Here is an 11,966-nt window from a genome sequence, read left to right on the forward strand (position 1 = left end):
CTTTTATGAAAATAATCTCAATACCTACTCCTTAATTTATTCAGTTGTTTGTTTGACCCTTAGCTTCCTTTGATCACAGCGACAAGGACTGATTTGTATTAAACTGAAGGTAGCCATCCAGGTTCATTTAGTGCAGTTTTGGAAGACACAAATGTATAATTAATCTGTTAGCTGTAGAAAGCTGACATTGGTTTATATGGAAAAGACAGCAAAGTAAATGACATACAGGAATACAGAAATTATGGAAAAGTATGATGACTACAGGCTAATCATAGCAGAAAACTGGGTTATTCAAATATTCTTCCGGATATTGTGAATGCTGCCCCCTGCGAGATTGCAGTGATGGACACGTGAGTGCTCAGATACCCTCTGGGATAGGGAATGTTGTTATGAACTGTCTTGTGACCTCCCAGAACAGTGGAAGCTGAAATTCTGACTGGGCCTTTGGGTGTTTACATAATAGGAATAAGTAATAGCGGAATATAGAGAGCAAGAGTTGAAGCTTATTTAAATCAAAAGAGGTCTGATGCGGGTGAGAAGGAAGGAATGGTATTACAATAATCCTTGGAAACAGAATGCAAGGATAGCAGTCCGCAAATATTTCTGAATTAAATAAACTTAAATGCAAATGCTTTTTCTATCGTGCATATAGATGACATCCTGTAAATGCAATAGGTACATTTTCTTCTTTTTAGTGCTGCTCCTTTCAAATGTTGCCTGTGCAAGGCTGCTGCTAGAGGAGACGGGCAAGTACTTCTTAAAGAGCTTGAGCCAAATTCAGAGTGGGTACAAGTAGGTTTGTCTCTAGGCATCCCTGGAACCAACCTGCCCGCAACACATCTTGCTACTGCCCATTTAGTTTGAGCTATTCTTTTGCTCACAGGCAGATTTTCACTCTCTGTTGTGGAGCTCTGCTTTCCACAACATGTGTTCTGCTGTCCCTGTAGAACACCCATGAGCAGTGATGCAAATATAGCACCTGTGGGGAAAACGGGGCGCTGGAGTATTCAAGGGACAAATTCCACTCTCAGAAGGTAAGTTTATGTAGTTTTTCTCCAAGTCAGTGCAAACTACGTATGACTTTCTGCATGTTCCTCTTCTAACCTACGTATTAAACCACTTTCAATGTTGAAAAAAGAAAAAAAAAACTTTCTCTGTTTAAATATATGTTAGTGCAGTTGTTGCTCTGATTAAACAAATTTTGAATAGTAGTAAAGTTTTTTGAAGTCCATCTAGTAAAGCCTGTTTAGTATACAATGAAAAAAATAGGTCAGAAAAAATGACCTTGAAATCTTTTTCCTTATTGAATGTGTCTATAAATATAGAGTTCATTAAGGAAACTGTCGCACTGGCTAGCTGCTGAACTTGATCTAATGCATCTGAAGCCTGCTTTCTTCACTGGGAAGTTTATTCAATAGGCAATGTAGACTTACAGACCTGGATATTAATCACGTGCCATGAAATTTCCCATCTGTGATGATTCTGGTGATCAAGAAAGTGAGGGGTTCATAGTTTTAAGGAGAGAAATAGTTGCATTGGAAGCTGAAATATTCTGAAGTGGTCACTTAAGATGAAATTTTTTTGTTTAGTAGTTCTTAGTTCAAGTGTTTCATGTTATACCAAGAACTCTACAAACATCCACAAAACACTTAGGTACAGAGCCAAGTTTACGCTTAACTAGGTTTACAGAAAGCTTCGTCTTCTGTGCCTGAATCCCATATAGCAGGGGTAGCCTGAATGTGGGTTTTGTGCATTTTTTTCCCCGCTTGCTGTGCGAGAAGAAATGGAACAAAATACTAAGCATGGACAGGAGCCTTGATGGGAGCTAGATGGAAGCTCAGAAGATCGAGAAGTTTAGAGGTATGTTAAATAAACACCTGTATGTGTGTATGTGTCTATATATTATGTATGTATGAATGTATTTAACAAGGATAGCCATGTGTGCAATGGCTGTCATGAAAGGAGAATGCAAAAAATACAGTTCGTGCATGGAAAAATGAGTGAAAGTTTAAAAAAAAAAAAGTAGTAAGCTGGCCCAGGATGCAGACTTGGGAGGAGCGGGATGCTGGGTAGGGTGGGTGCAGTGGGCTCTATGTGTGGGTGCCTGGTGGGACGCTGCGCTGGCTGCAGGTTCCTTCTGTGTTCCTCCTGTGCCTGCCCAGGCCTCCCCTCGCCCTTTGCAGGGGCAACCACCCGCAGTGAGGTGACAAGGGGCTTGGCTTCCCGCAGCCCTCCCAGACCCCTGGTGCCCTGCCCTGGCAGCGGGGCTGCTGCCTTGGGGTGACCCGGGGGAGCCTGTGTGAGCGTGGGCAGGGCTGGCTGGGCTGGAAGGGCTCCACAGGGACCCTGTGCTTGGTGCGGGGTGTGTGTGTCGACTGCAGGCATAGACAGATACGTGAAAAACATGAGAAAAGGAAGGCTCTGGATCTGGGGAGCCTTAGAGGTGCGTAAAAGGGTGGGCAGGGCAGGGAGCAGGCAGCATAGGGCTAGGACAACGTGGGGCACTCCAGGCTGGCCAGCATTACAGCTGAGGAGCCTGCTGGCTCGGTGTTGGTGTGCTGGCCGCCCTCAGGGCTGCTCTAGGGCCTACAAAGCTGGGCATGCGGTATTTGCAGCTTTCTGTGTTCATCTACATACCCCGAGAAGAGCAGGAAAGAATTGGGGTTACGCAAAACAGCAAATGAGGCTTCAAACACACCTCACGTTTGCATTTGGAGATACCAAAAGTCCTTTAGTTGTGCAGTATTTGCTGTCGGTGTGGTGCAGCAGGGAGCCACAGTTTGCTCTGGATTTAGAGCCGGAGGTTCGGTGTTGCTTGTCCCTGCGTTAGCACTAGCTGCTGCCTCACACCCTCTTTGTGACCAGGCTCTGTAGCTACACAAGTCCCGTCATCAGTTGGAAGACCTGCTGCAAAATGCCAGCTCAGCTGGCTCCTGGAGGTGCTGCCTGGATTAAACCCCAGCCATGGATAGCAGTTTAGGGTAAGAGAGGGGATCACAATTTTTCTGGGGTTTAATGTGGAAATTAAGAAAGCACTCCCGAAAACTGGGAATTCAGCATCTGTGTGTCCAGCAGAGAAGCCTGTCTGTGACACAGCCCTGCTCGTGAGTTTGGGTGGCCCCCAGTTTGCTGTTACTGATGTAGTGCTGGTGTGAGGGACTGTGTAGAAAAGCTGAGAGGTACCAGTTATTAAAAACAGGACTGGCAGAAAAGTGCTCAGGGGGCCTGTCTGGCTTACATAGCATAACTATTGCGCCCCGGCTCCCGTAGGTGCTAATTCTCTCAGCAAACTTACAAAAATAAAACCCTGAAAAGGCTCATCCATGCTGAGAACAAGCACCTTCATTCAGTGGAAGAAGGAAGCTTAGCTCTAGCAACTGAACGCTCAACACTGCAGGCATTGCTGTCTTCCTCGGCTGCTGCAGAAAGCTCCTCGGCCAGTGCCTGTGGTGTGAGGTGGATGCAGCACTGCTGAAATAAGCACATTATAAATATGTGTCCCAGATCTGCACAGGACATGTGTACAACTTGACTCTTGGAGTGGATAACAGAGGCCCACAGCTCTCTGTCTGCACAGGATGTGTTTCCACATGCAGTAATGGAGAAGTAAAATGTGATGCGGAAGGTGGTCTGTCCTGGGGGTGCTGTGGAACCACCTTCATATAAGAGGCTAGAGCCTCGTCCCTCCCTCAGATACCTCTCGGCATCCATTCTTGCCTGGCATAATGGAGAGGGGCTCAAATAAGGATATTTTTTTAGGATCTGGGGAGCTGTGATAATGAGGCATAGGCTGTGGTGGCCTACATGAAGCGGCTGTTCCTGCAGGTGCTGGGAGACCTCAGCTCCCTGAGATACCTGCCCTGTTTGTGCTGTCTGCTCCGTGGGGCTGAGGGCTGTACCCAGGCAGTGGGGTACCATCCACAGGGCTCCCCACGAGAGGGCAGCATGTGGCCCTTAGGAAGAAAAAAAAAGCTGTTAAAACCCGTGCTGACAAGATAGGTTTTTAGGTTAGGTCTTCTGTAGCAGGAGGCCTAAACCAAACAGTGCTGAGCCTTGGGGGCTTCCTTAACACAACAGCTCCTGGTGTGCTTCTGTCTTCCTGTGCAGATGTGTGAATGGACCGAGGACCAGCATCTTGCTCTCTTAGGCTGGCTTCAGCAGCTTTGGTGGAACCTAAAGGAGCATTTCCCAGTCCACTGGCAATTCTCCATAGGACATATGCGCCAAGGAGTGAAATGTTCTTGTGGGCAGCTGTAACAGCAGCTCCAGGCAGCTTTTCTGAGGGGGCATTGGCACCGTTAGCCACAATACACAATTCAGATTTTCTTGGTTTAGCAGCTCCTGGTCCCAACCACTACCACCAATGAATCTTTTTGAAGAAGAGGTAGTGATTTTGCAAATTACCTTATATTTTGCATTATTTTATTTTTAAAAAATGTAAATATGGGGCCTAGAAAGACCCGTCCCGCTGGGCCAGATATCGTTACCTCTTCAGATCGCAGTGGGAGGAGACCCTCTTCTGATCTGAATCCCAACCATCGGTCAGGGCTGTTCTCCCTTCTTTCACAAATTATGAGTGAGGAAATGTACAGGTTGCAAGCTGTTGATTTCCAGACAGAATAAACCTCAAAGAAAGTTGAAGGAAATGGGCTGTGAATGCATAAATTCAGTTGCTGTTATTTACTTCTGAGAACAGTGAGTGATTCTGGAACTCTGCCTGACCCCATCCCTTTCATGACTCAGTTCTTACAGATGCCAATAATAGACTCTGAACATTTGTCTTTGGAAATAAAATTGTGTGTATAATCAGCTACTGATTTCCTCCTCCTCCATTTCAGGGAAGGTTGCTCAGCTCAATCACAGTTTGACTCGAATCAGTGGCTGGACAGATATCTTGTGGTAAATTACACCCAAGGTAGGGCAGGAACACCTCAGAGCACAGGTAATCAATAGCACTGTGTGTCTCATCGTTCATACCCACAGCGCACGTGCTCCCGCTCTCCTGGGGCAGCTGGCTTCCTTTTCAGCCATAGGGCAAGCTAAAGTATCTTTCAGTTGACTCAACTTGAAGGTGGAGGTATTTAACCAAACCACAACATGGTAAACACAACCTCTGTTGTAGGAGAGTTACATGGAAGTACTGTTGACGATTCTGTGCGTTAGCAAATATTAGCACTGAGTATCCAGTAACATGTCTCACTAAATCTCACCCGTTATGAGCTGCTGCAGTTTTGCATGTGCTGTGTGGAGAGGGATACAATGGTAGCTCACTTATACTTGCAGCACTTGAGCGTTGGAGTCTCGGCTTCATAAAATAAAAATAAGAGCACCACAGAGGTGAGAGATCCTGTGTTTTGCTAACACTCTGGTGACCTCCTCTCTAATGTGGATGTAAATCATATTTTTATCTTAAATGGATCCTGTAAAATATCTTAGGCTCAAATTTTGAATTATCGTAAAGTTCCAAAATAAGGATATTTAGATATATTCAATGAACTCAGGATTTAAATGCTTTAAGTTCCAAAATATTTTTTATTTTTTATTTAACCTAAAGCATTCGGATCCTGAGTTCATCGAATATTGATTGGTTGGGAAATCAGAGCAATTCCAGACTAGATAAAGAACCTGTACAAAACAACCTACACAAAACAACCTACCTCCTCTTCCCTCCTCTGAGGGAGGGGTGCAAAGCTGTCTTAGATCCCAGCTCTGTTAGAAGGTGGAAATATTTGTCAAATGAAATCCCTCTATGAATACTCCTTTAACTGGTAGAGGCAGAAGAGGTTCACAGTCAGTCTTTTAGAAGTATAGTAAGAATGTTGTTCCTTGGTGAATCCCACACTGGCAGGAGTTGAAGTAAGCACCTGTTCTCAGGGCTTTTGCAGAAGAGCTGGGAAATTCCAATTCTGTTCAAGTCACTTGCTTACTTCATCACTGGGGATACTCTGTCATTTTTGTCACCATCACCTGGTGAACTGGGCATGCCATACAGGAACCTTTCAAAAGGCAATGCTGTTCAGAGCTGACCTGTGCCAGCCCTGTTACAGAAACAAAGTGATTTTTTTTTTTTTTTTTTTCCGCTTGGTTTTAAATTATGTTCTGAGATTTGTGTTCTCCAGGAGGTAAATTTCACAGAGCTTGTCTGAGGAGCTCCCTCTCCCCAAGTACTGCTATTTGGGGATCATACCACTCCAAAGCATCTGGAATGAGAAATGTCTTTGAAGTAGATTTATACTTGGGTAGAGGAAAGTTCTCTAGCTAGAAAGTGAGAAAAAGCAGAGAGCTTTCAGGAGTAAGAGTCCCCCCCGTGGCAGGGAGTTTCCAAATACCTGTGCTTCACCATGCCTGGACACTTCAGTGACAGCTCTGAACTTGCCATCTGAAGACAAGAGACTTAAAAAAGTTTCACCAGTGCCTTCAGCGCTGTCATTGTGCGGTGAGGGCAGAGTGCTGGGTCGGATGCCTCACACACTTCCTCAGCATAACATCTTTTATCCTGAAGCCAGCGTGCATTTCGCGCTGATGAAGACATGGGGCTATGGGAAGATAACCCTGGACACAATCACCTTGGCTAACAGGAAACAAGGCCTTTTTTAGATCCCAATGGAAAATTAATGTGTTGTGGTCTTCTCCTAGGCCATTGTGGGCATCTGCTCATGATGCCAGTTGTTTCTGAGAATAATCTATTAGTTTGAGAAGAAAGTATGATGGAGAAAATGACAACTTATTTTTTGCTCTGTTTGCATCAATCAATGGGTAAATATTTAAAACTTCTTGCTGCCAAGTTAGGATCAGGTTAGTAAACTACTTCCATGGCTGTAGCTAGGCACGGATGTCACTCTGGGCGTCGTGCATCTCCATTAATGTTCAAGGTATTGATTCAAGCAAAAATTTGGCCAGCTGCCTTGTGATTAATTAGCCACACAGATATAAAAGCAAACACAGATCTCCTAAGTTTCCCAGGGTAATGTATACATTAAGCACTGAAAAAGCTTCGCTTCAGTACCGTTGCTCTAACAAATATCCTATGTGATTTTGTGTACATACTCGTATTTGGTGTACTGCGTGACTTTTCACCATGCTGGGGAGGAGGAGTTTTGCCCAGAGAGCCCTCTGCTTGTAATTCCTGTTCAGCAAAGCATTTAAGCAGGTATTTAAGTGCGTTGGTAGATAGAAATGGATTGGAGTATTTAGACCAAGAATGGACTCCTTTGTGTCCACAAAACACTGAAAGATTGCTGGTTGCTAGCATAAGTGGGGCTTTGTAATGGGTGCTGTGCAGAGCCTTTGTCCCTTAGGCTGAAGAAAGCGAGAAAATTGCTGATGGGGCAAGGAGGGGTGAAAGCAATGGCATGTCTCTCTTGGAGCAAATTCGGTGCTGTTCTTGCTCTTGCAATGGCTGTTTCTGGGTGTCTTAGATACTCTGCTTTTTAGGCATCATTAGTCCAATGGCTAATGACACTGAAAGCATCTCACAGCCCCTCTGATGTGGGGAGCAACCTCTTTGTTACAACCTCTTTGTTAGGGGCAGCTGTGAACTATTTCAAGACCTCAACAAGAAGTAGACTCAGCAAAATTACGCAGCAGCCTTGTGGGGAGGTTGCTGGTCAGCCCAGCAGGCCCCTGAGGTACAATCTGAAGCTCTGTTTTTTACAGTTTGTCATCAAGCTCTACTTTGTCCAGGTGCTCTGAGCGGGGTCTGTGAAGAGACTCAGCCTAGCTGTTGCACAACTTCTTTCATTGAGTCTCGGATGAGCCAGGGCATCCCAACCACATTGGATGTGAATAGGTCCTTTTTCATGGCAGAACCCAGCTACGAGCCTTTGTCTCCTGGGTCTCCCTGCCTTCTCCTACCCCTCAGAGCCAGCATCTCATCCCACCAGCCCTGTGCCTTTCGGGGAGCAACAACAGGCTCCCAGTTATATCTTAGCAGCTCCTGCTGGCCTGACATAAGACCTGATGGGAAGAAGAGCAGCGCCCCCTTCCTCCTGCCTTTCAGAGCTCAGAAACCTTGCGCAGCAGCATTCCTGCTTGCCTGGCTCTGCTGCTCCTTGGTCTCCGGGTGTCAGGCATCTGGGAAGTTAGAAAAGGAGCGAGAAAACTGTGTTTGTGTAGCGTGAAATGACTCGCGCTGTTTTAGCCTTAACAAGATCCCTCCTATATCTTTAATGACCTGAATGTAAAATTTACGGCGTGGAATGCCCCAGCAGCAGAGGAAGCCTTCGGCGCACAAGCCGCCTTTTGCAGGACAGGAGGGGAAGTGAAATCCCCTGAGGTCTGGGGAGTCTGAATGATGTAGTTATGGTTGGCACTTTGAATATATGTGTAGCTTACTTCAAAATAAATATTTGCAGTTCGAGTCTAGCATACATGTGGGAGGGTGAGAACTAGCATGTATTAATGTTTCTTAAAATTCATCATTTTGGAAATTTTATACTGGAATAATCTTATTATTGCACAAATAAGAACCTGGTGTGATACATACAGGGAGAAACGTCACCTGCCCTCTGTGTACACCATTTCCTCCCCACCTGCCCAGGTGGAGTTCCTGAAGAAATCCATGCAAGGGACATTTTGGGAGAGAAAGGGAGATGAATTTGCCTTTTTGCTTGAGAGGAAAGTTCCCTGGTGTCTTCAGCTCCATGGAAAGCTCTGAAAGACCCGGTGGCCATGTCTGTGCTTGTGTGTGCGGCCAGTTGCGTAGCAGCAACATCTGAGTTGTGCTTGGATCTTGTCTTGAGGGAAACCAGCCAGAGAGTGGTGTCGGGGGCAGGATCAGCCCTGTTTTCCGCCAGCTGTGAGCAGGAGTGGTGCAGTTCAATGCGTTGCAGCCACCGTTACTTCCCTTAAGGGCTGTGGCTGTTCCTGACAGTTCTGTGATGTGGAGGTCAGGGGAGGCCAGGCTTTCTGTGCCCCATGCCAGCCCCCATGCGTACTGTCCTCTTATCCCTTCCCCAGCACTCACCAAGTCACCTGCCAGCTTCTCCCATTCCCCTTGTCACTCTGTCCCAAATCTTCCGCCTGCCTCTCTGCTGGCACATGGAACCCACAGCTTCTTCCCTGGCTCGTGCGGGACCTAGAAGGGGCTCAGCCTGTTTTCCCAGAGCAGCACAGTTACCAGCATGGCTTTGCAAGCCCCAGAGGCAGGACCTGTTCTTATGTTCCATCAGCCGCAAATAGCTCCTAGCCAGGAGCTGGGTGTCACTGAGATATGTGGTAGAAGTGTACCATTTGCTTCCCTGTGCTTTTATTTTTTTAGAAGTGTTTCAGCCTCTTTAAAATGGGAAAAATAAAGGTGAGCGAGTTCTTGCAAGACTTGCATTTTAATCTCTCGGTTTGACGTGTGTAGTTTTTACGTTCCTGAAACTATCATCCACCTCTTATGCCTGTATATGAACTAGACAGATAAATTCAGTTCAGTCTCCTACGAGAAGCTGCACAGTGTCTGATTCCTCTCCTGTTGTCATCAGTGCCCCTGCTCTGTCCCTGCTGCCACCAGCTCATGTACCGCACGGAACATGCAAAGTGGGGGAAAGGAGGTTGGAGCTGTGTCCAAGGTAGACGGGGAGAGCTGCCCCGGGAATAGTTGTTTCCGTGAAGTCCTTGTGCTTGTGATGGAGCCCATATCCCAGCCCAGGAAGTCCTTTCCCTTGGTCAGCAGTAGAAAAACAGACAGTGGTGTGGAATTACTGTACAAACAAAATGAGCCAGATCTCTTGGGAATCTCAGCCTGGTTCTACCTTTGTATGTTATAGGATTTCTCCAGCTCTATCCATAGTCTCTGTCTTCCTACAAATGATGATTAAGCAGCTCACTAAATCCTTCTGGGTTTTTGTATCCAACTGTTCTAGGAAAAAACTGTTTTAGGAAAAGCCTCCAAATTATTCCCGTTATTTGGCTGAGTAGGATAGAGCTGACCCTTACATATCCTGCACTGATGGACAGAATAACTTATTTTTCTACATCAATTATTGTGGTTTCATTTTCTTGAGCTCCTCACAGTCTTCCTTCTGGTAACTGAATCTTTCTCTAAACTTTTTTCTTTGTGGTAAATTATTCTATCTGGGACTCCTGCCTGTTGCTGTTTCTGTTAAATTATACCACTCTGTCCTTTCTTCTCAGTTTTCTGGGGCATCTCTGCATCTCTTCAGGATATGGCAACCGTTAACAAATCATTTCTTTTTAAGGAAAGATGAGAAATCAAAGAAAAGAAAAAAAAAATAAAAAGGACCAACCCACTTCCTGCTTTGCCTGCTGCTTCTTTCCTTTTCGTCGAGAGAAGAAATGGGGGTGTGAATGAAACTCCGCAGCTCTTCTTCTTCCCTTGCACTGCAAGCGTGACTGCGTACTAAGCCAGTATAAATCAGCTGTAAACGGGGGTATGAAATTGCTGGGATTCAGCTCCATCAGTTTACATCATGTGTAAAGCCAGTTGTGTGTGCAGGCAGGACCTGTCTCCCTTCATCTTCCGAGTAGGGTGGCTAATAAGCTCCCGACCGCTGCGTGTCCTCTGCCTTCCCTCCAAGGGCGCTTGTGCTGCTGTTTGGCGCTGCTTTCACCTGTCCCCAGCTGCGGTGGCAAAGGGCATGTTGGAAAGACCAGAGAGAGCAGCATTTCCCTCTGTTTTCTCTTTGCAGTGGGTTTGGAAACTGAGGGCAACAGCACCTCTGTCCTTGGCTTTGCTGGGTTCAAACCCTGGGTTCAAAGTATCTAAACCGAGCCCCTATTTCAGTGTGGATCCTGAGTAATTTGAGCAGATGATTTTACTGCTCCTCCCACTTTCCTCTTTCCCAGGATTAAAAATCAAGAGGGGAATTAGAGCTTTTATCTCATTTATTAAGATTTTCTTCTGATCTGAGGCACAAGGTGCATTTATAACATATGGCAGAAGTGCAATTGCCGGGCTCAGAACAAATGCTTGTTTACTGAATTAAAACACAGGCTGCGCTCTTGGAGCTGTAGTGTGAGGGGGGCTTTTCATGCTCCACCTGCTTTTGCAGCTTTACTTTTCTTGCTGTAAGCCAGAGCAGACTGGGCAGTTACTAGTATGCCAGGCAGAGTGCCGCTCCTCCTTGGAGTTTTTATATTAAAAATTGTCTCCTGGTTTCAGTGTCAGTCTTTCTGCTTTCTTCTGTGCCTCCTTGCCTTTGGGAGAGCGTGGATGTAGTCATATGTCTTTATTTAATCAGCTGGATGAGTGCCAAATAGCTCCCAAGGTGAAAAATAAGGTGCTTTTATCCTTCTGGGTATGTTTGCCTGAAGTGGAACAATGGTCCTGTCGTGTAATGAGCCAAGTCAGCGTGGGGAGAAAAAATTATTTCCCCCTTCAGACTGTCAGCCCTGTCATCCTTCTGCACACTGACATGTTCACCGAGCTCGGGCTGGCTCATGCGTAATGGCCTCTATGTGAGGCTGTGATATAATGGGTTTGTGTTTTATTATATTCTGCACTCTCATCTGTGGTTTTTTTTTTTTTCATCTCCCTCCCCAGGTCATATGAGGAGGGGCTGAACACACGCAGTCTGGCCGTGGCTGCAGAGCTCAGATGTGTAAGGTTACCCGCAGAGCGTTGCCGCTTTGGCATCACCGCAGCAGCTGGCATCAGCCCTGCTCAGTGCCAGCACCGCTCCCTGGGCACTGCTGGCAGCGACCCTCCTGCGAAGGGGCTGCTGTCAGCCACCAGCGCCCCCACGGCAGCTAAGCTTTACGTATAAAATGTGCCAAGGTAAAGAAATAGATTGTTGGGGCTGGCCCAGTTGCGTGGGTCAAGGTGAGAGGGCAGGGCTGGCTGCAGCTCACAGCTGCCGGGGGCTGGAACCTGCTTGGCCCCTTCATTTGTGTTTTGTTGGGTTTCTTTTTCCCCACTATATTTCAGTTGCTGCTAGGGGAATGTCTTCCCCTGGCTGCTTTCAGGGGAAGTCCTCTTTTTCCTCTCTCCCCCACATTACTTTGGATCTCTTCCCGAA

The sequence above is a fragment of the Chroicocephalus ridibundus genome, chromosome 4, assembly GCF_963924245.1.
Source record: "Chroicocephalus ridibundus chromosome 4, bChrRid1.1, whole genome shotgun sequence".
Taxonomy (NCBI): Eukaryota; Metazoa; Chordata; class Aves; order Charadriiformes; family Laridae; genus Chroicocephalus; species Chroicocephalus ridibundus.